Raw genomic sequence first — 24,973 nt, 5'->3', positions numbered from 1 at the left:
AAAGAAAGAAAGAAAGAAAGAAAGAAAGAAAGAAAGAAAGAAAGAAAGAAAGAAACAAACAAACAAATGGAGAATAGCAATAATTGTGCCCCTCCTTTATTAATTGCAAAATTCAGTGTGACATCTTACCCCATATAGTGAGACAACCTACCTGACAATCAGTAGGGCAACATGTCACACGTTCATCTTCTTTATTTAATTGTTAAATATTAAGATGAAATAAATACAAAATACCTGAGAATTTATTTATTTTTTTAATCTGATCCTAATTTTGTATTATGATGTATCGATTCCAAGAAATATATAAAAGTGTAAAAAGTGTGACACCAAGCCCTGGTCTCCCTATACTTTTCTGTTAGTCATAAACACAAAGTAGTTTCAGGCATTAAAATTTCCCAAAAAAATTGGAGAAAACAATGCGGGCTAATATTTTTTTCCATGACCGAAGATAATACATGCAGATCTACTTACAGTGGAACGCTATCAACCACAGAAGACAAATAGGCAAAGGCCAACGAGGCCAGCAGCCACCGAGGAGTTGTGCGCATGGTCTCTCTGATCCTGAACAGTTGTCAATTTGGAGTTCAGAACTGCAACGCTCCCCTTTTTATATTCCTCGCCACCAATCTCCTCCCATAAAGTGGGAAACACAACAAAATCATTTCCCGTAAGCAGTTGCCAAACTGCTGAAATTGGCAAAGGTCTACGAAAGATACACTTAAAAATCAATGGCATGCTTAACTGACATTCTTTTTGATCGAAAGGACAATTAAGACAAAAAATATCCAGAACAACGCACAAATAAACAAATGTAACTATATTTGGATGATTTGATTAATCTGCAATATAACATTAGGTTTGATTTAACATTATTTCTATTTAAGAACAACAACAAAAATTCACATGGATGATATACAAATGTGTGGAGTTTGCGCGTTTGCATTTTTTTTTTACAGGTATTCCAGCTTTTTCCCATTGCTGAAAGACATGCTTCTTTGGTTATCAGGCCTGAACCATGAAATTGACAGAAAATTCAGATTCTTTGATAATTGAGTCTTTATTAGTCCTTTTGAACATCCATCCATTTTCACAACCACTTGTTCCTCACAAAGGTCACAGGGGTGCTGGAACCTGTCCCAGCCAGCTTCGGGCAGTAGGCGGGGTACACCTTGAACTGGTTGCCAGCCAATCGCAGGGCACACAGTGACAAATAACCATCCACTAATGCATTATTTAATTAGAAATGTGAAAAACACACGGTGAGATTCATAACCATTTGCAATTAGCATGCTGTAACATTTAATGAAAATAAAGCGAGAAGAAATACATGATGAGAATAGTGATTTTCATTGAATGTGCTGGACTATTGCTCGCATTCAAAATATTCATGTCTCTTCATCAGGAACTCCATTCCTAAGCAAGTATGATTGTATTCTGGGGTTTGACACTCGGCAGGTGTAGGCCAGTATTCGATCCAGGTGTTCTCTTCAAGCATATAGCTGAACCTGAAGAGAAGCAGGTGAAAACAATGTCATGTTTCATGTATACCTTACAAAGCCGTGATGCAAAAAAAGACAATCAGCTTTGGTCTTGCACAGACAGTACAAATCCAGAGACTCACGTTTGTGTCTGGTCATCTCCGTCAGTGTGAATATCTTTCGATGCACCCATGATTAAATAGGATTTCCCTCTGTCCATTCCTAAAGAATACCTGCAGTGAGGGGAACTGAGGAACGTGCGCAATTGGCCTTGGGCACCCGAATCTATATTTCCTGTAATAGCAGCATGGGAGAAGAAAGAAAATATGTTGATGGCCATATCAATATTCTCAGAAAAATATTGTTACTATCAAGCCCAAACCATTTTTTTTCTCCGTGCAAAGTCATAGTTTTGGAGATGTGATCATTCTACCTGACACCAGTGATATGTAAGTCAAAAAATATATTTCCTAGGTCATTGGAAATCAAATCTCACCTTCTTTAATGACTTGGGTCACCCGTGCTGTATAGATGTCAGTTGGCAGACCAGTTTCAATTTGTTCCATTTGTATGCGGTACACTGAAGACAGAGTTACACGTTATCCTTTTACTTACTCATCCTCTCCATCTCGTCCATGGGCCAAAGTCCAAAATTTCACTTATCAGTAACACTCAAGGTGGCAAAATCTAGTCACAATTTTTCAAAAGTTTCATGTCCTTAGATTGTTTTTGGTATGGTAACCCATACTAAGTGGTAGCTTTGTCACCTTTATCAGCATATATTATATTTCATAGTTTTATGATGGAACTGTCTTTCGTCTTACTGTATGACAGAACAAAAAAAAATAAGCTTTTTTAAATATTCTTTTTATATTATTGTTTTTTTTTTTGAAGTAAAGTAACTTAATGTATCTACTTTCATAATTGAAGAACTAGTAAAGTAGTTGCTTTTTGAGAGAAGTAACTATAACTCTACTTTTCAAAAGTAACTTGAACAATACTGAGGAACAGTTTTCGAGAAAGTTGAAATTATCAGAAAGCGAGCAAGGACCGAGGAGGTGCAAAAGCGTTTTCCTCATAATACTGAATTGTGACCCTTGTTTTCCTTGTGTAATACAGTACTATCAAGAGGAAAATTAGGGCCACCAGAGCCAAAAACAAAGAGCTGACAGCAAGCATCAAGAAAGCTTGGGCTTCCAGGACCCCTGGGCAATGCCACGGCACATCGAAGCAGTGATTAAGGGATTCCCAACCAACTACTGAAGATTGACATACCGTTTTGAAAATACCATCCATCCATCCATCCATCCTTTTTTTCCCCTATGCAAGACAAGGGGAAGCACGCATGGTGATTTCTTCACAGTATTCACATTTTTTGAAATCCTGTTTTTCAGGGTTTTATGAGCTGGAAACCCAAATAATGTAAATATAAAGTTTTATTTGGTATATTTGTTTATATTTTGGCGGCACGGTGTTGAGTGGTTAGCACGTCCGCCTCCCAATTCTGAGGTCTCCGGCTCGAGTCCAGGCTCCGGCCTTCCTGGGTGGAGTTTGCATGTTCTTCCCGTGCCCGCGTGGGTCTTCTCCGGGTACGCCAGTCTCCTCCCACATTCCAAAGACACGCATGGCAGGTTAATTGGGCGCTCCGAATTGTCCCTAGGTGTGCGTGTGAGTGTGGATGGTTGTTCGTCTCTGTGTGCCCTGCGATTGGCTGGCAACCAGTCCAGGGTGTCCCCCGCCTACTGCCCAGAGCCAGCTGAGATAGGCGCCAGCACCCCCCGCGACCCTTGTGAGGAATAAGAGGTCAAGAAGATGGCTGGATGGATGTTTATATTTTAAACAAATACTTGAAATCATTTAAATTGTGGTCCCTGAATCTATAATCTATGAAAGTTTGACTTCTTTAACGGAAATATGGAAATTATTCAACTTTTTGGTAATATTCTAATTTTTGACGAGCACCTGTATGCTAACTTGCATGAAGCTAGCCTCTCACCGCACTTGAAATGTGGGGAAATAATCTGTTTTGTTCATTTGTGCTGCTACGGTTTCACAGATAATACACAGTTGAATTTAATAACTGACCAACACCATAAACAAAAGTTTTTAAGGCATTAATAAAGGCGGCGCCGGCTGAATCAGCAGATGCTAAGTTGCTAATACAGTATACACTGCAAGACTTGCATGAAATTTAGATGGCATTTTGGGAAATAATCCAAATTGTACAAACAAGCACTCACCAGGTAAGAGAGGGGGCAATTCCATGTACCAGCATTGCCAAGTTGAAGCCGGAAGCTTCATAGGCAACAATAATATCATCCAACCTTGTCGGTTCTGTCTTGAGCATGTATGTCATGTCCTTTTCATCAAAGTGAGTGTGAATTCTCTTGGATGGAAAGTTGACGGATAAACGCGAGTACGCCCATTGCAAGTAATCGGCTTCGTTCCTTCCAGAGGGGGGCGTGTTCGGGGAATAGTCACGTGACGTCCGGATCTCATCATGACTTGTACCTTTTGAAACGTCGTTACTAGATTTTGCCACCCTGAGTAGTACCAAATCCTGGTTTAGCCCATGGACTAAATTATCTACTAAGACAAATTAAATCAACTGAAATCAATATCCTGTACAATTGCTCTTACCGAAGTCTATCTTGCTAGTCGGGCTATTCTCACAAGACTTGTTGCTGCGCAAATCAAAACTGACAAGACCCTTCCTTTGAAGACTGCAGTTCTCTGGGTGGAAAGGAAAAAAAAAGTAATAATCCACGTTTGCCAACGTTATCAGTGTCCCATTCTTCACTACTAGAGTGGAATGTTATTTCCTGAGTCAAGGCTAACATCACAACCGTCTCCTTATTTTTTAGTATGTACCCTGTACTCAATAACTGTCTTGTCATAGAATCATGTACATGCTTCATACCACTTGGAAAAAAAAAAGGGTTAAAGGCATACTTGACTCATTTAGCAATTTTCAAGATATTTTGTCCAGAATTAATTTGATAACTTCATTATTTTTCATGTACAATTAATACCTTTATAAACACATTTTCCCACTTGCTGTCGACTGAAGATGACATCACACGTGCTGAGGAAACAGGTAACGACCAATCATGGCTCACCTGCTCTCTGAGTTTGCCCATGTCGGGTTTGCAAGCTGATCCGTGATTGGCCGTTACCTGAGGCGTGATAAGTCTTGTGGTCTTCCTAAAGAAACAACATGCGATTGGGAGTCACCCTCCCTCACACCGTTCTCTCGTCATTCACCAGAGGCATTCGAGAGTTTTGATTTTCCCTTTCGGAACGTAACGGATGATTACTTTGCTTTCTTTATTGGCTCAGCAGAGAGCCAGCCGTCATTCTAAGTCACTTCGCACTGAATGCGTTGCGACGTAAATAACACTAGCGGCATGCGTCTAAATAAAGTTTCTACAAAATGTATTAAACTGGAAAATAATAAAAATAATATAATATAATATTCCATATATAATGCAACAACATTAACAGAAATCAATATCAAACGTGAGTCTCTACAGAGATGGAAGCTGTTTTTCGTTGCCGCGTTTCTTGATACAGTCTGAGTGAATTGGAAGTTGCCTTCCATTTTACCTTCACAGGTGCATTCATCCTTTGTGCATCGTTTCAGCAGCTGACCAGTTATCCTCTGGGGATGGTAGAATTTCACACAATCTTGGTCTACAAATAGACAAGCAGTTTTTAGTGATCTAACAGAAATGCAATTTTTTTTTTTAATTATCTTGTTTAGCTGCGAAATATATTAGAAAGTTGCTTTACATGGACTACAGTCCTAAGACAAACTTCTTATTTAAAGGTACAGTGTGTAATAGCTGATTCTAGCTGTTGCAGTAACATAGAATGTAGCTGAAGCACGCGCACGACAGCGACTCAGAGAGAGCAAACTTTACAAGCGACACGGGACTCAGCGGCGCCCACCTGCAGGCCCCAGCTGTGGAAGGTAAGCGGCGGTCGACCCATTTGGTCCAACACAAGCTACGTTGACGAAATTGGCCTTTTGGTATCCGTAGCAGGAAGATGGTGTAGAAACATGTCAGTCTCATGTAAGGACTTACACCACCTATGTAATATAATTACTGCCACTAGGGCTGGGATGAGCCACTTCTGTCACAATGCAATCCGCATCCCAAAACATTAGTGGCAATTCGATACGTATTGCATTTTTTTTTTGGGGGGGGGGGGGTACTTAAATATTAAACGTGCATTTAAAAATGGGATCATCCTGCCAGGCTTCGCAAGCAAAATTTCCAAGTTCAAGGGGGCGTTCCTGTACACACACTTCCTGGTTTGAACTTGAAAAGGTCTGACTTCCGACTATCCTGGAATGCCGCAATAGTCCCACTAATCTAAACACGGTATTATGACTAATACTGTGTTTATGTAAAATCAATAAAGCAAAAATAAAATAAAAAATCCACCCGTTTTAGTTGTTCAGGTAACAGCCAATCACGGCTCACCAGGTGAACCAGAAAACAGGTGAGCCTCACCTGTTTTCTGAGTTTTTTCGGTTAGTCATGCAACTCCCAAGCTAATTGGTCGTTACCCGAAGCCTGACCAACTGTGATGTTATTTTCAGATAACAGTAAGGAGGAAAATAGCCTCCCCCTGAGATGCATGAAAAGGGGGGGATTTTCAGACTACCGTGTTCCGACTAGTGGGGTTGCATAGAAAATATTATTGTAACTGAATTTTGGGTGTTGCAGACCCAGATCACCTGACGCAAACATGCTCCCTTCATGACGTAAAACACTCACCGAACATGCGGAAGCATTCGCCAAAAGGTGGGCATCCATCATTGACTGGCCTACGTAACAACGGAATATCCACCTCTACAGAACTGACTTGTCTTCATCTTAAGAGGTTTAGGACAAATATATCCTTCAAACTTTGGGGAAAATTTTGGGGAAGGTCGTCTTCTGTTCCCAATGCACAAGGCAAAGTCCACAGAAAAGAACTTCAGAAAAAACACGTGAGATGAACTAGAAGAGGAATTAGAAGGGCAGCCAATAGTAACCTTTGACCTCACAAATGGGAGAAAAAACTTATCTTTCTCTGCACCAGAGAAGCACAGTCTGAGGCAGAAGTGTCTTTGTGACTCACAATCATAGTATTCATAAACAGACACGGCAGCCGGTTGTAAGACGCCAACTTTCAGGGTCTGGATGATCCTAAAGCTGATTTCTTCAGAACGTTGGTGAGAGACCTGTGTAAGAAACAAAAGTCAAGTATTTCTAGATGATCAAAAGGGGAAAAAGTGTCAGGCAAAGGTGAAGACATGTCTGTCCGTCTTACTTTGTCCAGGTAGATGATGAGAGAGCCCTTCTCTGACAAGACTGTGTTCATCTCGTACTTTGAAATGGTGGGGGCATGTCCTCTGGACAGCTACATACAATCCAAAGCTGTCTCAAGTTATATTAATAATGTCAGGTTTGTCTATGAGGGCTCGTACCAAGTCCAGGTCTCCCTTGTCAGCACGGTAGCCAGTCAACAAGTCAATGTCCAAGATTGTCATGGTTGCATCATGCTCTTTGTTCAGATACCTGCTCAGATACCACATTACATTATTACATGAGAAATGTAAAAAGAATCTGATTTTATTTATGTTTTCAGTGGGACTCAGGGACAGGCAGGGGGATCCAACTTTCAACCTTGCCAGTCTTCTTGTTCTTATTGTACTTACATGACCTCTATTTTTAGCTTGTATATCTTCTCTTCCACATCAATTTTTTCTAGAAACACATCACACATAGATGAGCAGAATCATGATTTCATGCAAAAATTCATTTATCATTTATCATAAAATTTTTATTTCGTGATAAAGTATTAAAATTACCTGGGATAAGTTGCACTGACAAGTTAAATTTCTGACAGTCACTTTCTTTTGTGGAAGGCAGGGCGTAATACAGGGACACCATCTGTCAGATTGACAACAGCAATATGATGGAACTCATTTTAAAGAGTTGTGAACGTTCATCACTTCTCCCATATAAAGATTTATCCATCCATCCATTTTTTTTTTTTTTTTAACAGTGGACCACTTATCACCACTAGGGTTGCCGGTGAGTTGGAGCCTATCAATTGCATGAACGAAATGAATTTTCATATACTCAACAAAAATATAAAGGCAACATGTTTGTTTTTTCTCCAATTTCTTATGAGATGAACCCAAAGATCTAAAACCTCTTCCAAATACACAATATCACCATTTCGCTCAAATTTTGTTCACAAACTAAACTGATCTAAATCTGAGACTGCCCACAATGAAAGGCCACTCTGAAAGGTGCAGTTTTGTTTTGAGTCAGTACTGACTGGTTTTCTGAATCTCCTGAGTCCATTTATTATTAATTTAATAATTAATTGAAGAGCGCCAGCTCCCCCCACGACCCTTGTGAGGATTAAGCGGTCAAGAAAATGGATGGATGGATAATTAATCGAACTAATTTGCCCTATTGCTTTTATTTTGATGTGCATGCGTGTCAGCAGTGCAAGCAAACTATGGGGTATATGCCACGGAAGAGGCAGGACGTGATTTTGCACATCAGTTTATTTCCGGTCCGGGTTGCGAACGCGCAACCCAGGGGTACAAAGTCGAAAGCACAAGTATTTTTGACTCAGCCCACACGTCGCAAACCGAACCGGAAATAAACTGATGTGCAAAAAACAGTCCCGCTTCTTCCGTGGCATCTATCTCATTGCAACAAAGTGGCTTCAGTGCCAACTTAAAGATTTTGCCCCCCCCCCCCCCCCTTTTTTTTTTTTCCCTAAGAATAGCATCAATGCTAACTGTGGTCTTCAGTGCTAACAACATTCTTATTTCCAGAGCAGTGGAGGGAAGAAAGGAATTTTCCCTGGTAATGATTTCGGAGTCCAATGAAGAGCTAATGGTGTTGTTGTTGTGGTTTTTTTGTTTGTTATTTATTTAATTATTTACTCATAGTACACTTTAATAGTAAAGCAAAAAACAAATAGACATTGTATACATGTTGTTGGGTAAATCTTGATCAAATAGTGAATGAATGTTATTTTTAGAGACGTCATTTTGATATGACTGATTATTATTTTTTTCCCACCGCTTTTTAATTAACCTACATTTTTTTGAACAAACTATATATACCAAGGGTCACACAAGTGGCAAGACAAATAGGGGCATATTCACTAAGAATGCGCTGCGTCCGGTATTACCCACCTATTCACTAAGGATATTGCTCTCATCATATACCGGCACAAAAACACACACAAAACTGACAGCTTGGATTATTTACCACACATGGCAATGGATTTGCGCCAAGAACATGCTTGTTATAGTAACAGTTGCGAGAAAGATGACATTATCAGAAAGCGAGGTTGGACCAAGAGTAAGCGTTTAGAGCGCCATTAAGCAGAGAGGACGACAACGACGTCATTCATTCATAAAGTACAAATTATTGTTGCGATCGTATATTTTCAGAGGTTGGCCTGGCCGTACTGTATGCATCTGGCACGTAAGAATGATCGTAAAATGCCTCCCTGTCTGACTCTTGGCCAATCAGCCCGGGTTACGTTATGTTGTCCTAAACTAACACGGAAATATTTCCCCCTCTCTCTCTTTTTTTCTCTCTCTCTTTCTCTCCTCTCTGCGTGATCTGCCGTGGACGTTGTGCTGCAAATGGCAAGCAATGCTGTCATGATTGAGATTGCAGCAGTTAATACATGCTTTCCAAAAACGTTATTTGCGTCACGCAAACGCGGTGTTGCTATTTGCGCTGGCGTGAGTGAATTAGACGCTGCATATCAATGAGTCTCATTTGCATTGGGGTGGGCATATTTTGCGTCAAATGTATGCTAATTACCTCATTTACATACGCGCAAATACCACCGGCGCACCGTGACGCAATCTGTTCGGCAGAGCACTTAGTGACGGATTTCCCCATCTGAGCGTGTTTAGTGAATTAGGCGCTGCATATCAATGAGTCTCATTTGCATTGGGGTGGGCATATTTTGCGTCAAATGTATGCTAATTACCTCATTTACATACACGCAAATACCACCGGCGCACCGTGACGCAATCTGTTCGGCAGAGCACTTAGTGACGGATTTCCCCATCTGAGCGTGTTTAGTGAATTAGGCGCTCGCAGATTGCTCCATTTTTCCCGGTTAGCGCGGTGCAAAGGCGACGCAAAACCTTTAGTGAATAGGCCCCATAGTCTTTTATTCTGAAATTAACCCGAGAAAGGAATCCTTACAGTTGCTACTTGACATTGACTTTTAGAGTTCCTGCTCTGCCGGCAGTCAGTGTTGCAATCAACAGACGACTCTATTGCAATTTTTTTTTTTTATATTTGTAAATGCGCACTGAATCACCAAATGTTTTCGGTGCTCATGCGCACTGCTTATGTGCAACCCTGACTACAGTTGGTAACAAAAGCTTACCAGAATATAGATAAGTAATTGACTTACTGTAAATGTTGCTTCTCCACTACCTTTGGCTACCACTTTCACATCTTGGTTAATACCTTTTATCTATGGGTTAAAAATGCACACATATCTTAAAAAAATGGACAATAGCAGGAATGCTTAATTGATTCAATATTAGGCACACTTACTTGAAATGTTCTTGTAGCATGTTGGTGTTGCCTGTTGAATTTTAATTTGTGTGGTCTTGGTCTGCCCGGTATCTCAATGTCCACTTCCAGATCATAGTCGAGCTCTTTGGCCTTGGTCCAGTATTCCGATAAAGCTTGATACACCATGATTGTAGCCTAAACAGAGGAAAATGGGGAACAGATTCAGCTGAACCCAGATGACATTACAATAGAGAGCCGGACTTTGACGTCACACATGACAAAATAGGTGTTAGCGCCACCATTTTGCAGGACGTCCGGATCTCTACTGGGATCAAATCTTTTCCTCACCTGAGTTGATCCATTGCTTCTGCCCACGAATCCCTGTGTTTTGAACCAACTCACCACTGGTCTGGCATCCTCAAAGGCCTTTATGAACACATAAAAGGAACAGTGTTTTTTTTTTCCTTCGTTTTTTTTGACTGGATGTAAAGTGTATGTAGGAACTATCAACAATTGTCAAAAGTGTTTCTTTGTAATATTGCAGGACAACAGTCTCAAACATTTTTTTTTCTGGAAGACTTTTACGCCAATCTGATCGGCTCGATCGTGAACGGCTGATAATTGGCATTGTGTGCATGATTAGTGATCGCCCCTAATGTCATAGTTAGTGATAGACCTATATGTTTTTTGTTATTTTTTTCCTCCGGGCCAATGCTGATACTGATTATTAATAGTCAAGGAGGTCGATAACTGATGTGTCGTGGTTTGGGTTTAATTAGTTTTGTTATTTTGTTGTCGTTTGACTATCGTAATCACTGTTTTGTTATGTTTTCCTTGTCTCATTAAATGTGTCCTGTGCTTGTCGTCCCTCCCCCTTGTGTTAGGCTGTAGAGTAAATATACAAGTTGTTCAACATCTTCTGATTGAATTGGTCTGATTTTTTTCCCCCAAAAACTCACTGATTGACCGCAAAAACTTGAATGTGTAAAGAAAAAAAAAACTTGACTGTGTAAAGCTAAAGCCTAATATCTAAAAAATGTACAGATTTTTTTTCTATAGCCCATATTAAATCAAATTAACTTACCCCAGCTTTGACCAAAGCCAGAAGAGCATAGGCTGTAGCCTCCAGTGTATACATTTGTCCTCGAGGCACAGGCCAATGGGACAGTTCTGGAAAGTAGACATGCAATTTGTAAAATATTTCCTTTTCAGTTACCGGGAATATCTCATTTTACATAATTATCTAAAATACAATAAAACATAAAAATGAATATCTGCAATAAATCTAAGAGAAGATAACACACAAAAACTCTTATTTTTGTAACCTTCATTAGATAACATTTACATCTCAAACCTAAAAGAAGAGCGTATATTCAATCAAGAGCGAAATGGGTGGAAGAAGACAAGAGGAGCTCAGCATACATCCGTAGACTGGAAAGGAACAGACAAGAACGGAATGCAATAAAAACCTTACTGATAAATGATCAAGAATGCACAGACTCGTTTTTTAATTTCTAAAGAAATAATAAATTTCTATAGTAATCTGTATTCATCCTCTTATTCACCTGCAGATGCTGATACTTTCTTTGAGCATGCATATTAAGGTTTAGCAAACCCCCTCCGGCCCCCATAATGACTGGTGATTATGCATTTTTTTGCCATTAATGTCAGAGAAGGTGATGTTGTAAACATATAAACATTACATGTCGCATTTAATATTTATCTGCGTTAGTTTATTATTTTTGTTTTGAGAGTATTTTTTCCCCAGTGCATTTCAATGGGCATCAATTCTACATGGATTTTCATTATGGCAGGCGTGAGACTGGATCGTAAATGTACAATTTGTTTAAATACAATACATATATTTCTCCATCTTCTGATTGAATTGGAGCATCAGTATCATTTTTTTCTCAAACTCGCTGATTGGACAATTGATGAATTGCTCCATCTTCTAATCGGATATCATATATATATATATTTTTTTTCAAGCTCTCTGATTGATTGGCAATCGGTGATAGGCTCCAAAAATCTGGATTGTGTAAAGCCTAATAAATATTGTTTTTCTTACAGTATATCCATTTTTTTTCCCTTAGTCTCATTAGTATGGCTACAGTGTGTCAATTTACATTATCCTTTTTTTTTTCTTTTTTTTTTTATAACAATGGTAAACATAATCAACTATTTACTTTTGTATGTATAATGCCAAAGACAAAAAGTAAAATGAACGCTGTTTTAGAATTCACCTGCGGAAGCGAACCTGTAGAGGATCTCCTTGTTCAGCTTATTCTTATTAGCTAAAGCATATGATGTCATGGCTACAGCATAAGGGTTGGTGAGTCTGGGCAGACGGTATTCCAAGTAAGCGGAAGCTTTGGCTACGCTGTCTTCAAAACCCTGCAGAGAAGAGAGGAGAAAGTAAGAAGGGGCACCATGATTGGTACCAATATTAGAGTTAAATGAGTCGGCTACAAGATCATAACACAAAAAGGTGTCTAAGTGAATCCACTAGGTGAGTATCTTTGTGCAAAACTCTTACAAACAGCGCTCACAGATGAGAGCTATTTTTGTATAATGTACTGTAGGAATAATTGTAAATAATAAGTTATCATACATTTGCTGCAATGAAGAACTGCTTCTGCTTGCAATGAAGAATGCTTTGCTTTGCACTAACATTCACATAGCCTAGCCATATATGTTATCTTATCATATATTTGCTGCAATGAAGAACTGCTTCTGTTTGCAATGAAGACTGCTTTGCTTGCAATGAAGAATGTTTTGCTCTGTTCCCACTCACATTCACATAGCCTGGCTATTTGAAAATGACTCAAAAAGCTGAAGAACCACAACATTTAACGCAGCAGAATGGTTCGAGCCAGTCTGCTGAGGTCACCTGTTTTCTGTTAAGAAATGATTGCAAACTTGACCACACGTACTCAGCAATCTTTCACTCACATGCACAACACATAGACAAACAAGTACACTGTGTTCCAACTATGCCTTGCATATAGATTTTTAGGGTTTGAACACCCATGTAACTAGTGGCGTGGAAAACCAAATAAATACAGAGGATGAGGAGAGGAATCTTCAGAGAGTGCAGGAGTGAATTGTATCAGTCAGTTCCTCTCCTGTCTCCTCGCGAGCCCTGAACTGAATGTCCTCTCCTTTTTGTGTCGTGTTTAATAGATGTCAAACAGGTTTATATAATGTATTTTATACATTTTTGGTAGATATGAAAATATAAAACCAATTATGTTTTTCACTGGCACAAAGATGAATTCATTCTTATTTGTCTGTACTTGAGCACTGACAAGTTTTATCATTTCAATTGGTGCAAATAGCTAGAAACATTGAGCCTGGTGTGTGCCTATGCAGTGGATTAAACCTTTGTAAAGAATGGAAGAAGATCAGTCGTATTTCATCCCACTCAATACTACCCCTTAGCCGGCCAGGCAGACTCCACTGCCCCGTCGGCTCCTTTCATTCAAGCGGAAATACAGTTACGTTACTTGCGCTGAAGCCGGTCTCACTACCCCATTAGTTCCTCGCATCCGGAAATCAAGAATTTGTGCCCGACCATATGGTAGAAAGAAAGAAAGAAAGAAAGAAAGAAAGAAAGAAAGAAAGAAAGAAAGCAAGCACTTGCGAGGAACGGGAGGGACGAAACTGTAAACAGTGTCACAAATGAGATGACGTCAACAATACACACACTGTCTACACTGGTAAATATGTAACACACATAAATGGAACACTATAGCAAGGACATTGGTAAGGGATAGCGTCAGACATCCTCTTTTTTATTTATTTATTTTTTATTTTATTTAAGGGATGAAGACATATTCTAAAAAGCTGCACCATCAATTACATCATCAGCCTTACTAAACTAGGACAATAAAGGATAATCCTGATCAACACGATGTGGATTGGAAAAAAAACAAAAAAAACACAAAAAAAAAGAGGGTGACATGGTGAATCATATGATGCAGCAATTTTGTGTCGATCACATTTTGGAGTCCCTTTCTAAGGCCAGTAGTTAAAAGATTTTGACAAGTAAATTGGGTTCAGTACTCACGTTAACAGTGGCAGCACAAAGTGCGCTTGACTCCTGCATTGCAATGAGATGGAAGGCCGTCATAGATGCGTCCGAGTCTGCACCCTTCACGTCACCCTACACACGCACATATACATGCACACGCACACAAAACAGAGATAAAAATACCATCAGAATTGTTGTCAAAAAGATCAATTCACAGCAACGAAAAACGATAGCCCTTACAATCATTTCGCTGTGGAACACTCTTCCTACTTCTCTAAACATGCCATCAGGTTGCTGTGCATTGAGAATAAGAAACTTGACAGCATCACAGATCACATCTCTTTGCACTGTCACCAACGGGTAAGCCATGGCAAACACTTTGGCAATATAGGCTGTCAACCTGAAAGACGAGAGAGCACACCACTTACGTTCTATTCATTTACATACACAAAAGTCTGACTTTATTATTGAAAGAATAATGACAGATATATTGTTTTATTCTTTGTTTGACTCACCAGCTACTGCTACTGCTCAGATTGTTCCAGGCAGCAAAAGAACCATCTTTTCTCCGGTAAGCAAGCACATTTGCATAGCCTGTGCCCAAACAGACTTTTTAACCACCTTGACATCCAATTACAGTATCTTTCATCACCTCCTCAGTGTACAGTGATTAAGAGTTGTACTTAATTTAATCAATGCCCGTTCCTTGAACAATATCATATCAACCTACCAGTCTTTATGTGTTGCAGGGCTTCATCACGTTTCTCAAAGCCCACACTTTCCCACTGGTTGGTTTTGTCCAAATAGATGGTTGCAATTACAGGCTTGGTCATGTGGATCATGTTGTCCTCTCCAGAACCACTAGGCTGTATAATCAAATTACCCATTGATGTCCCAGCAAGGACATGTTCTAGCAGTACACTCACTTCTCTACCTGTATGTACACAAATATGCACAGCTTAAAACACCAGCACATATTGTATTATTGTTGCAATTTTGTTTATGAGTCAGCACGATTTGTAGATGGCTAGATACAACCACGCAACCCTTGTGAGGAATAAGCGGTCAAGAAAATGGATGGATGGATGGATAGATACAACCTAAATATCTCACCTGTCACAGAGATTTGTGTGACAGGTTCTGTGCCTGGTACCACATCTTTCTTGGGAATTTGACTGTTGATAATGACTTCTTGTTTACCATCTACAGTGTACACACACACAACTTTGATTAAGCACTAAATTATTAAAACATTACAATATTTTTGCCATAGATTGCAGTAGAATGTGGAAAGTTGAAACTCACATATTCCCTTCCTAGCAGGGTCAAGATGTACTATCTGGTGAGACTTAGTCAGGATGCCTTCAGGCTGGAAAAGCAAAAAACAGACAAGAAAAACAATTAAAATAAAAACATACATTTGTAATGTATAATTTTAAATGACAAAATATAATAAGGATACTGTATGTCTTTTCTCTGGCAACCGGTTGGGTGTACCCCACCTACTCCCTGAAGCCAGCAAGGATAGGCTCCAGTGCCCCTGCGACCCTTGTGAGGAATAAGCGGTTGGGAAAATAGCTGGATGGACATTTCTTCTCTCCTTTGTGTTCTATTCCTATTCTTAAAACTATGAATTACGCAGCACTCAACTGAGGAGATTTGAGGCCCGATTTTCATGTCCATCTCAAGTCGACTGAAAAGCATAGTCTAACTGTGCACATACAGGACTGTCTCAGAAAATTAGAATATTGTGATAAAGTCCTTTTCTTTCTGTAATGCAATTAAATAAGCAAAAATGCCATACATTCTGGATTCATTACAAATCAACTGAAATATTGCAAGCCTTTTATTATTTTAATATTGCTGATTATGGCTTACAGCTTAAGAAAACTCACAATATCCTATCTCAAAATATTAGAATATTTCCTCAGACCAAGTAAATAAAATCCCATAATCAGCAATATTAAAACAATAAAAGGCTTGCAGTATTTCAGTTGATTTGTCATGAATCCAGAATGTATGGCATTTTTGCTTATTTAATTGCATTAAAAAAAATAATAGACTATCACAATATTCTATTTTTCTGAGACAGTTCTGTAGGTGAAATTTTCTTTCTTTTGGTATTTTGCTGGACTAGCGCAGATAGAAGAGGGCGTTTTGTAGAGATGTGTGCAGTTGCAGGAGGGAACACAGATGACTCCTGGCCAATTGAAGCGGCTCCCCTCATTCATCCAATTAAATCTAGCAGAGATGGGATGCAAGCGCATGTGTGGTGACTGCGGTCAACATGCAGAAGGAGTTGTTGTCTATGCAAGATCTCCACTTGCAGATGATGATTGGAGACCGCCTGATCGTGCGTCCACCCCGTGTGTCGTACTTGCGGCTGGCTTGGCTGCTTTAGAGTGCATTCAAGGGAAACGGATAGTTTAAGTGCGCCGGGGCTCCCCTCGTCCTTCATCGCCCGCATGAGGAGTGTGTGTGTAATGCATTAAAATGCCACATATCAGCCGCACTGGGAAGGTACCTTGAGTATGAATGTCCCACGATATGAAGCGGAGAATGTATCTAGTGTCGCTAGTGATTATATTTGGCGGGTTTGTTACCAACAGGAATTTTGTATTATGTGGAATTTAGACATTTTCTTTAACTTCACAGGGACATGAAATTGCCTGATTACAAGACTCTTTTTCACAAACATTTTAAAACACTAAATAATAGTGTTTTTGTTTTTCATGAACAGTGTAATCTGTACATAAAATTGAAAATTTTTAGATGGAACATTTCAATAGCCACTCTTGAATGTTCTTTTACCACCACTTCCAGCCACTTCATGATTCCATCAGAAAGATCTGAGTGTCTCACAGCTGCTTTGACCTCAATAGGAAACGTTCCTTTATCCATGGGAATGATGATAAAGGGGACAGCTAGCGTAGTTTGGCTCCCCATTTCAACCTCCTGGCTGAACTTTGAGTGCCTGGAGGCTGAACTGCACACACGCGGCATCTCAAACAGATCCACACGCACCTCAAACACAAAGATGGAACTGAATGTTTATTCTATTAAGAGTGTTTTCATCTTTTAAAACAGCAGCATGAACACATACATCGACTTACTCTGATTTTATCAGGGCTGTAGTTGTGTAGGATTGCCTTGATTTCAATCTGCTCTCCACGCACAGCCGAATAAGGAAGCTTGAGGTCAATGAAGAATTCCTTCTTTACTATCACCTCTAAAGGTTCGCTGACACAGATTCCTACAAGATGGCACAAAGTGAAAAAAAAAGGTTCAACGGGAAAGAGCATTCAGAGCTAGCATGACATTATATGTTATAAGTGGTTTTCGGTTTTAAGGAGAATTTGAAATGAGTGGCTCCCTGCTCCCAATTTTAATGCACCACACGCACACACTTGTATATACACTGGGTGGGGCCACATTCACGGTGTAGGGTAGAGCTCGCCAGTCGGCGAGCTGGCGGACTCAGTAACAGGGTTAGGTGTCACTTGTACTCTGGCGTGACGACCGGGGCCTCTCCCCACCGGGCTCGGTGTTCTGGTGTTCCGCCTTCTCCCCTGGTGCTTCCTCCTCTGCTTCCCCCCTCCCGCCGCTGTGCAAATCTCGCGCGGCTGGAGGTGGGGTGGGCACATCTTCCCTCTCTGCGCTGCTGCCCGGTGCCGGTTTCCGGGGGGGGGGTGGGGGGTTCTCGCGGGGGGCCGGGTTCGCGGGGGGGGGTGGCGGCCGTCGGGGGGGGGCGGCTTGTTTGGGGGGGGGGGTGGAGGTATGGGTGGGTGGGGGGTTGGGTGCTGGGGGTCGGGGTGTGTTCGGGGGTTTGGGGGTCGGGGGTGGTGGGGCCTGGGTCGTGGTGGATGGCGGGTTTGGGTGGGGTGCGGGGGGGTCGTGGGGGGATGGGGGCTGGGGACCGGTGGGGCGCTGTGGGGGCCCGCTGGGCCTCGTTCTGCGGCCTTGGGCTCGGGGGTGTGGGCCGGGGCTGGGGCGGGGGTGTTCCGGGTGTCTGGGTCGGCTCGCCGACCGGTGTCCGCTCGGGTGGCTTGGGGGTGGCCTTGGTGCTGCCGCGGCCTGGGGATTCCGGGGGGGGGGGGGGGGGGGGGGGGGGGGGTGCTCGCTTTGCTGGACCGCGGTTGACGGCTTCTTTCTTTGGTGGTGGTCCTTATGCATGCCAGATCCGTCGCACCAGCATCTACTGAAACTCAACAGAAGTACCCTCTCCCTCCCACAGCCCCTTGAATCAGTTGGTGCTGGTGTCTGTGGTTCTCACTTTGCTTTATCTATCCTTCCCTCCTTCCTCTCTTTAGTTTTTCCTCTGGTCACTTGAGATCTTAATTTATTAGAAGTATGAGGTTTCTGGGGTTGGCATAAGACTCCGGTTTTGTAACCACGCAGGAGGGGTCTTGTTGGTGCTGGACTTCACTTTGATGGATTGGATGTACTGGCTTCTATTGATCTCACTCTGCCTTATCGATCCTTCCCTCCTTCCTCTCTTTAGTTTTTCCTCTGGGCTCTTGAGATCTCGCTAAATTTGCTGGAATTTAGAGGCTTCCGGGGTTGGCGTAAGACTTTGATTTTGTAATCATGGGGAAGGCAGGAAGTGTTTGGTCGGTGCTGGATGTCACTTTGATTTACCTTTCTTTTCTCTTTATTTCTTTTTTTTCTGACCTTTTCTCTGGTCTCCTGACCATTTAAATCTCACGACTCTGGCAAGATTCTGAAGTACCTGGTTAAGGCGAAGGGTAATGGGATATTTATAAGGTTTTAGGTGAATGAATGAGTATAAATTTATAAGTATTTGCACGCACGCACACGCACGCACGCAAACGCACGCAAACGCACACACGCAAACGCACACACGCAAACGCACACACGCAAACGCACGCACGCACGCAAACGCACGCACGCAAACGCACGCACACATACACACACACAAAAAAAAAAAAAAAAAAAAAAAAAAAAAAAAAAAAAAAAAAGAAAAGAGCAATGATGACAAGACGTTGAATCGGTAAGACTACCGAATGAACAATTCTGAGCTCTTCAAAAAAAGAAAAAAAAAAATAAAAAAAAAAAAAAAAAAGAAATGAGTGGCTCCTCACCATGAGTTTTGGATAGACTAATACCCATGAACTGCCATGTTGTTATGGAGTCTTGGATGGGAACAGATGTCATATACGACGTGGTGTCACTGAAACAAAGACAACATTCAATAATTTTGCACAGGTTGTTTGTATATCTAAGTAAAAAAAAAAAAAAAAAAAAAAAAAAAAAAAAAAAAAAAAAAAAAAGACTAAATATTAAATTATTGCCAGAGGTAATATTAAGTATTTATTTATTTATTTATTTTGTACAAAGCTCTTGTGCTTGGATCTTATGTGATGTGCAAGTGTACCTGTAAGTACCTATCTAGTATATGTTGAGAGCATATAAGTATAGACCAGTTTGAGTTCCTTACCAGTTCGGCGTATGTTGCGAACAAGCAGGCAATTCGTTATCAGACCAAAGCCAGCTTTCAGGGAAATGCACGCGGGAAAGAATTCCAATGTCGTCCAAGTAAATGTCCTCGTGGTCGCTTTTCTGACCTTAGAACGAGATTTGAAGAGTAATGAGAGACGGTGATTTCGATGGGCCATGGGCACTCTAAAAAGAAATACTTAAAATAAAAAAATAAAAAAACTACTCAACAGTTTCCGTTAGTGTCTCTTTGTTATGACAACTTAATTTGAAATTGTGATGAACCAACAAACAATATGACATTGGGTGAATTAACGCTTCAGTCAAAGATGATCTTAATTACTGCTTACTTAATAAGGACAAGTTTGTAACTTAAAAAATGTGTTAACTTTTTCCAAACAAGTAATCAGACTACAGGTACTCTCTTTAAATGACCCTAAAAGTTACTTTGTAGAATGCATTTATGCTTTTACAAACAGGTAAAAGCAGCATTCCAGACAGAGTGGCATTTTATACCACAATATGCAGTTTCAGTAGTGAGCAAGAATTGACAAGACTTAAATAAACAGCCTGCGATTGGCTGGCAACCAGTTCACGGTGTACCCTGCCTACTGCCCAAAACTAGCTGAGATAGGCTCCGGCACCCCCCGTGACCCTGTGAGGAATAAGAGGTCAAGAAAATGGATGGATGGATGGATGGATGGATGGATGGATGGATGGATTTTAAAACAAACATATTAAGGTTTTTTTTGCACCCTGTAAAGTTATGACAGGGTTATCTATATAGCTTCAATAACACTGTCAAAAAATGCAGGAGGTTCCTAAATTTAATCCCTCTTTTTATCAACAATATTATAAATGTTGTGTTTTGCTATTCATGACAAGTTGATGTAATTACCAACATTATTTTAGCTCAACTCGTAAAATAAAGTTAGCAACTTAGAAATTGTATCTAAATCCACCCATCCATTTTCTGAAGCACTTGTTCCTCACAAGGGTCGCAGGGGGTGCTGGAGCCTATCCCAGTTGGCTTCAGGCAGTACACCCTGAACAGGTTGCCAGCCAATCGCAGGTATCTAAATATATTTATTACATTTATTACAACTTGCATTTATATACCAAATCAAGTGGTGTTAACAGATTATATGAGTTATTTATTCGACTGGATGGTGTCCCATGTGTCCATCTCTTACTCCGAGTTATTCGAAGGGTGTCTCGCTTCATCCGAGCTCTCTCAACACACTCTGTGCCATTCGGAATGCACTCGCTGCGTGTTTCACAAGTGTTTGAGCGTTGAGTTTCCGCCATGCCATCCAAACAGCATTCCTTCTCTTGCCCTTCATATGTACCCTCTGAAAACAAGAAAATGTGAAAGACCAGTGGCCACAGTCAATGTCTTGATAAAATGATGGCTAATGCCTGTGTATGTTTGTTGCTTTTGTTTTCAGGTGTTTGTCAATAATGACGAGAAGGATCGAGATATCCTTACCTAAGGTGGTATCGACCTGTACCGGAGTTGAAGCTCGTTTCCTCCTGCTGGGCGATGGGCATTGCAGCTCTGGAAATGTAGCACAGTTTAATCATAAAAACGACCCAGATACAGATAAGCGCTAGAAGTGAAATGCTGTATCTGCATCGTGATACAACATATCAGTCAATCAACTGGGAGACAGTATTTGACATCCATCCATCCATTTTCTTAACTGCTTGCTCCCCACAAGGGCCGTGGGGGGTGCTGGAGCCTATTCCTGCTGGCTTTGGACAGTAGGCGGGGTAGACCCTGAACTGGTTGCTAGCCAATCTCAAACAATATTCAACATTTATATTTAAAAAAAAAGAAAAAGATTAAGAACAATAACAAAAACTACAATAACAATAATAATAATAGCAAATATCAAGGAGATAAGGATAACTCCAAGAACTCGAGCCAGGGGTATCCTGATTTTTTTCCCCTTCTTTTTAACCTCATGAGCTATGGAAATTAACTCCATCCATCCATTTTTTTGACTTCCTCACAAGTGTCATGGGGGGTGCTGGAGCCTATTCCAGCTGGCTTTGGGCAGTAGGCGGAGTACACCCTGAACTGGTTGCCAGCCAATCGCAGTAGAAATAACATGTTGGTGATATTGTTGGTATTGTGATACAACGTATCAGTCGATCAATTGGATGAATAAAATGCCCCCTACACTGGAGCACTTTTTTTCCATTGACTAATATAAATATAAATATATATATATACATATATATATATACATATATATATATATATATATATATATATATATATATATATATATATATATATATATATATATATATATATATATATATATATATACATATATATATATACATATATATATATATACATATATATATATATACATATATATATATACATACATATATATATATATATACATATATATATAAACATATATATTTATATATATATATAAACAGGCATTTATTGGAGTTATTATGAGAATTTAGTCCCTAGCTAAAATGTATCACACACAAGCCCGCACCTTGTTAATTTGGATCTGAAAGAGTTTGAAACCCTGCTTGAAGTGAATCTGTAAAGTGATGAGACAGAAAAACACCCAACTGTGTCACCTTGTCGGTAAGGGGTTTCATGTCCAGCGCTGGTCTTAAACATCAGCCCAGCATCATAGAACACACCCATTGCATCCTTGCCTCCACCTGGTGTGCAGCCTGGATCGTGCTTCTCCACAGTTTCCCACACCTGTTAAGCAATAAACAGTAAAATTATACATACCTTACACCTAAAATTACCTCACAAATCACCTACTAACATTTGCAGCCTTTTCTACTTTGTCCAGTATTTGTATGGTTGTTGTGTTGATTATTTATCTAAAACTATGAAAATGATCAGTTATTTATAAAAAAATAAATAAAAAATAATTGACGTCTGGAAGTATATTGATCCTAAGCAACACCAAGCAAAGACGTCAAACGTGTTTGCCTTTTTCTGGGTCAAATGGTGCTTGTTGTTCAGAGCAAAATCCCCTTTGTCAACTGCCACCAGGCCCACAGTGGCCTCTGGGTCTCCAGTCACCTTCAGTCCAAACATCTTGCGAGGTTCAGAGTATAGTATCGGTCTTGCTGGTTCCAGATTGAGCTAAATGAGGAGAAACAGATCTGTGTTTTAATTCATAAAATCACCAAATCAATGTTTTATACTTCAAATAAAATTTTGTGATTTTGGGTTAAGTGTCATTTTACCGAGCCAATGCAGGAGTCCTTGACATCCACCCAAACAGAGTCTGACACCACCTCGCTGTTATCTGGATGGTAGTAAGCCACGATACGGAATGATGGGAGCATATCTTTGGTGACAGGTATAATGAGGGCGATCACAACTTGGCCCCTCGTCTTGTAACGGCCATATTTCACTAGTTGTCCCCTGCCGATGACCTTAAGAGACAAACGTCAACATCCAGCTTTGAAAATGACAATCACAACACACACAGGTATAAACCACCTCTCACCAAGTATGTGATGTCAGTGTATCGAGTTGGCGCCTTGTTTAGAATGAGATTCATTTTCAAGTTGTCTCCCAAATCCAATTCAGCTGTGTCCACACCTGCAAAAGTCACAAATTCAAGATGACATTCTGAAAATAGCTTCTGCATTGTAGTACATGGGATGATGATCGCACGTCCTTGTACCGATGTGAATGTAGTTTTTGCTTATAGTATGATATGGTAAGGCTTCCATGTCAGCAACTGCTTGTCTTTCTCTGGTAATTCTAGGGTCATTGGTCTGTGCCTGTTGAACAACACCACAAACAAGCGGACAGTGGTAAGGCTGTTTAAAGTTGACAAACGATGTTGAGATCCACATGCACTGTTCCATGTACTTTGTTACTTTTATCCACTCTTACAAACAAGAAAGACACTTACAGTGATCCTCAAACTTGTATCTCTTGAAACTGTATTGACAGTGACCTTGGCAACGCCGTTGTCTGAGGTCAAGACCTGTAACCCGCCTGGGTTCACCACTACAGGAACGCCTCGTGCTGGAGTTTCATCAGGATTCACAACCTTAAGCTACATGCCCCCCAAGATGTAAAAAAACTGATTCATCAGCAGACATTCAACTTGTGTTCATTCTCAATTTGCAGTTTTGCAATGGTGTTTTTTTTTTGTTTGTTTTTTTCCTATAAACTCCATTAGTACAGTTAAACATAGCACAAAGTAAACCTGTTGTTTTGTCACTTAAGGCTTAAAGCCAGTTACACAATGCATCAATCTTTAAGGTGTAGAGGTACGCATACACTTTCAATACCATTCAAAATTACAATGAATGCTACTTTCTTTGGTAGCCAAAATATGTGTTCAACTTGAAAACGTAATGCGCACTTGGTTTATTCTAGTGTATAGTTTATTAACAAGCCTCTGTGAAATGCACCAATTCACAGTGGGAAATGCCTGTCTAGGATTAAACTTAACATTGATTGATCCTTCAAGTGTGCAAACACTTAAAATAATGATAATGAGAAACCCTAATCAATGCAATTGCAAACTATGTGATGGCCAAGCAAACATGTACAGTTGGGGCCCATATGGGTACCACTTGGTCTAGTTGGGCTTTGGCTGGGCATGGGCCTGGAGTGGGCTTCTTTGTTGGGGCCCACTTGGCCAGTAGGTGGGTGAAACTAAGTATGGGCAATAACTGGGCTCTGGCTGGGCTTCAAAATATTCAAATTTTGTACAACAACAGCATGTGCGATACTACCTGGCCTATATTTCTAAAAATGCACAAAAATATATATTTCACCTTAATATTGACACCTTCTTAAAATAATCGCCTATGTTTGTTTGTTTGTTTGTTTTTTTTAGATTTTAGATCATGACACACACACCCCAAACCCTTTCGCATCATAGGGAGGTGATTTCGGCAAAAATAATAATTTTTTGGGAGAAAAAAAAAAGACTTAAGCAATCATTTTTTAAGAGTGTGGCGATATGTATTATTTGGACTATTAATGGGCCATCTCAAACAATTTTGATAGCACGATTAATCAAACAGAAGAAAGCGCTGCACAGCATTTATAAAAGAGCCAATTAAAGGAAGTCTGACAACTGGCAGCATTTTGCCACCTCACCAAGTACTTCAGACTCGAGGTTCATTTGAGGAGGAAAATGAATAATTCTGTTTGATAATGATGGAACACTGACCATTTGTTGCTCTTTGGCATTAAAAAAATGATTATATTATTGGTCTCCTTGTTATTAAAGCTTGTAACAAAATAACTGTGTAGCATGAGTGTGAAAGGAGCCCTTATGGGTACAATCAGGAACAACATTATTAGCCTAGTGGGCCCCAGATTGTGACCCATTCACCAGCCCATATCCAACCCACATGGGCGTGTTGATGGAGGTGTCCAAGCTGGTTTACTCATG

At 40.3% G+C, this 24,973-nt stretch overlaps 1 pseudogene across 1 annotated transcript in view; it reads right to left on the bottom strand.

The window, feature by feature from the left end:
• The window catches only part of LOC144020341 (uncharacterized), a 62,456-nt pseudogene that overhangs the window by 28,907 nt on the left and 8,576 nt on the right, over positions 1-24,973 (bottom strand). Inside the window, exons 11-43 of the transcript XR_013283855.1 lie at positions 23,471-23,617; positions 23,237-23,336; positions 23,057-23,151; positions 22,791-22,982; positions 22,531-22,686; positions 22,161-22,290; positions 21,034-21,102; positions 20,738-20,896; positions 19,546-19,672; positions 19,190-19,278; positions 17,201-17,340; positions 16,899-17,111; positions 15,393-15,456; positions 15,201-15,290; positions 14,818-15,021; positions 14,603-14,681; positions 14,328-14,487; positions 14,124-14,219; positions 12,298-12,448; positions 11,139-11,224; positions 10,403-10,480; positions 10,094-10,249; positions 9,948-10,010; positions 7,345-7,426; positions 6,961-7,240; positions 6,804-6,893; positions 6,612-6,714; positions 5,085-5,171; positions 4,119-4,211; positions 1,975-2,058; positions 1,622-1,772; positions 1,365-1,505; positions 472-564 (exon numbers count right to left, since the gene is read on the bottom strand). The product of XR_013283855.1 is annotated as an uncharacterized LOC144020341 (transcript). The remainder of the gene's footprint in view (positions 1-471; positions 565-1,364; positions 1,506-1,621; positions 1,773-1,974; positions 2,059-4,118; positions 4,212-5,084; positions 5,172-6,611; positions 6,715-6,803; positions 6,894-6,960; positions 7,241-7,344; positions 7,427-9,947; positions 10,011-10,093; positions 10,250-10,402; positions 10,481-11,138; positions 11,225-12,297; positions 12,449-14,123; positions 14,220-14,327; positions 14,488-14,602; positions 14,682-14,817; positions 15,022-15,200; positions 15,291-15,392; positions 15,457-16,898; positions 17,112-17,200; positions 17,341-19,189; positions 19,279-19,545; positions 19,673-20,737; positions 20,897-21,033; positions 21,103-22,160; positions 22,291-22,530; positions 22,687-22,790; positions 22,983-23,056; positions 23,152-23,236; positions 23,337-23,470; positions 23,618-24,973) is intronic.

Source organism: Festucalex cinctus, chromosome 6 (assembly GCF_051991245.1).
Source record: "Festucalex cinctus isolate MCC-2025b chromosome 6, RoL_Fcin_1.0, whole genome shotgun sequence".
In the NCBI taxonomy this organism is placed as follows: domain Eukaryota; kingdom Metazoa; phylum Chordata; class Actinopteri; order Syngnathiformes; family Syngnathidae; genus Festucalex; species Festucalex cinctus.
Note: the sequence above shows the minus strand (reverse complement) of the source record. Positions and strands in the feature narration are given on the sequence as shown.